Source organism: Phaethon lepturus, unplaced genomic scaffold (genome assembly GCF_000687285.1).
Source record: "Phaethon lepturus isolate BGI_N335 unplaced genomic scaffold, ASM68728v1 scaffold21481, whole genome shotgun sequence".
Taxonomy (NCBI): Eukaryota; Metazoa; Chordata; class Aves; order Phaethontiformes; family Phaethontidae; genus Phaethon; species Phaethon lepturus.
In genome coordinates, this window is record NW_010520065.1 from 11,837 (window position 1) to 14,848 (window position 3,012).

General features: G+C 46.9%; 1 protein-coding gene across 1 annotated transcript in view; it reads left to right on the forward strand.

Moving 5' to 3' along the window:
- The window catches only part of LOC104628625 (glutamate receptor 4-like), a 22,524-nt gene that overhangs the window by 1,965 nt on the left and 17,547 nt on the right, over positions 1 to 3,012 (forward strand). The window lies entirely within an intron of this gene.

Here is a 3,012-nt window from a genome sequence, read left to right on the forward strand (position 1 = left end):
TGATCAAACATGAAAATTTATATTAGTTGTCAAAAAATCACCTAGCTGTTTCTTCTTCATCTTAGAATATCCAGTTATTTCCATTAACTTGAAAAGCTTGGAAAAAAAGTTTAAGTTGTCAGGTAATATCTTCAGCCAAGATAAGATAAAGATTGAAAACTTTCTGAGGATTTTAGCATAAGGACTTCGTCTAATTCAATGAGCTTTAGTGTTCATACTTGAGACACTACAGCTTAGAGGAAATAGTGTGAAGCTGCTTTTACAGATAGACTGATTGATAGGGATTCCCATCTGCTTTAAAATAAGACTGTGCTTAAGTGGCTCTTTGAATTCAAAGTTAGTGATATTCCTTGAGAAACATTTCATTTTTCATGGGAGTGATCACTCCTGCCCACATCTGTAGCACCGTCGAAGGAGCTGTTTATGTTATTCCTACCCAGTGTGGCACAGACATAGCAGCACTAAATTAGAGCTCGGTTTGGTTCCTGTTGAAGGGAGAAGGAGTTTTGACATGGACTTTCTGGACAGCAGGCTCAAGCTATATATCTAAGCCAGTTTCAGAAAACGTCATGTTGCTCAGCGTCGAAGAGATAGTGTTTCTGGGATCATCTTTCATCTATGGCTCAGTCCCAATGTCCTTACAAAGCTAAAATTTACGTTTAGTGTACCGGAGATTTGTCTGTAAAGTGGCAAGGCTGGCCACACGGTTACTTTTCTGAATAGGGCAAACAGGCCAAAAGCATAGGCTTTGTAACTAAAAGCTGAGTAGGAAGAATCTGTAGTAAATATGACTGGTTCAAAAGCAATTGCTTCCAAGAACAAAAGGGACAAATGAACAATTTCATTCCAATTTTGCAAGTGCTCTTTTCTCTCTGGAGTGTGAACCATAATTAGAGCACTTATACAAAATCACATTTGTCAGCCTGGCTGCTAAATTCCCATTAAAGCTTTATCCACAAAGAGCAGTCTGTTATCACGCTCACTGCAGCCTACCGTTCTCATTTTCACTTTCAGGGACAGACAAGCAATTACTTTATCTGTATTGAAAATCTCGTGTAAATGGAACTGCAGTGAAGCTAGGTAAAGTCAGATCTGCACACAGGCAGTTTCCAAACTTCACGACCAGCCAGCAAAGACCTGTCTCGGTTCCGGCAGGAGCTATATGAAAAGCTGTTACCAGAAGACAGTGACGGTATGTCCTGAAGCTGACATTTGTCCCACAGTCAGGCCAATGTTGTAAGGAATGCTCCATAAGCTGTGAAATACCGTTGTCTGTACCTGTCTGCCAGGAAGGTATCTATCCTAATGACCGAGAGAAAAATTTCCATTGTAAGACCAGAAGGGACCCCAGGGACCAGAGACCAGCCCTCTCTAGAGAGGATGAATCTCAAGCACCAGTGGCTCTGGTGCCATAAGGTCTGATGGGGCCCAGCCACCAAGGGATCTCTTTTCCCCAACTTTCTCCGAGTGCTTTGAAGGTGTTGCATCCTCCCATAACTGATGAGGGGAAGGTGCCGTTGACAGACATAGCTCTTGCCAAATCCCACTCAGCCCTGACAGACAGATCTTGACAGCATTAAACAAATTCAGAGAGAGAAACTCCATCTTTCTCAACCTCATATTGTCCCTGAAGAGCAGTAGTGAAGCTACTGCACCTCACAGATACTTCTCTCTTTGGAGATTAATGGTGCTTCGAGGCTATGATGCCACTGCTCCACATGCCTCTGCAGATCTGCAAGCACGCCTGGGCAGACACCCACCAGAGTGTACATGTCTAATAGGCTTGGATGCACTAGGGACCTCTGAACATGAAAAGAGGAAGAGAAGAGTTGATTGTCATAAATAAATGTTGATGTAGTTATGTACCATTAGGCTATGTGGCTGTTGAGGCTTTTAGTAATAAAGATAGGAAGTCGTACACTTAAACAAGTGCAATGGTTCCTCAGGAGGTGATGAAGGCTGCATAAATGCCTTGGCAGATTAGTTATCAACTGGCTTTAAAATGTCATATAGTGACTATAGTACCTATCACAAATCCAGGTGCCTTACATCTGGGTTTGTGTGATAATCTATACTGTCTACCCTCTGCCATCCGGTCTCAATGCTCTCACCTAAAGGAAAACGTCTGAGCATACACAGAAGCAACCCCATCCTAGGACCAGCTGTGTCCCTGTCTTGCCTGAGTTTCAGTGCACTTCCAGCAGCCTTGAGTTCATAGAGAAGCAGTGATTCTGCGCTCTAGCCTGCATGCCGGCAAATTCTCTCTCAGCTATTTCTCTCATCTGAGAAAAGAGCACTTAAACATGAAATGGAGGACACCAGGTTCACGGGGCCCCTTTCAGTCTGTTGCGCCTATGCCACTGTGCTGCTGGCAACGCAGAATTCGACTTTCATCCAGTGGTAGCATAACACGTTATAACACGGTTCAGGGAAAAGTCCTCAGGATGTCCCGACTGGTGCCTGCACCTCAGCACCCAGCAGACGGGCTGGGTTTGGTCTTCCCAGCGCTTGAGCTCCTGCTCGGCTGCGCTGTCCCGCGGCTCCCCCAGAGAGGACGCCCTCCACCACCACCTTCCTCCCGCTGGGAGGACAGGGTGCTCTCCCAGCATAGCAGGGCGGTCCCCGGAGCCCGGGCATTAAGTGAGACCCCAGGTCTTGCATTTCGGCTAAGCCTCTACCGTGCAAAGGGAGCGGGACTCTAGAGCCTGCAGCCCGAACGTATGGATGTGCCTACAGCGCAGGTGAAGGTTCAGACGGGCAGGACTCCCGGCACCTCTTCGCGTGTTGTTTTCTGTTGACGGGCTCTGGGCGGCATCGTGGCCAGCACGCAAGCTGTTAGTGCTCCTCGTCAGCTCTACTTCGGAAGCTTCTACTTCAGCTTCTCCAGAAGCTCTGCCTGTTTCTGGAGCCTTAGCCCACAGCTTGTGCGGATCCCTCTGAAGAGCTGTATGTCAAACCTGTGTGTGACACAGTGACTGGCAGCGTCAAGCGCAGGCCGTCTGCATCTTGCCT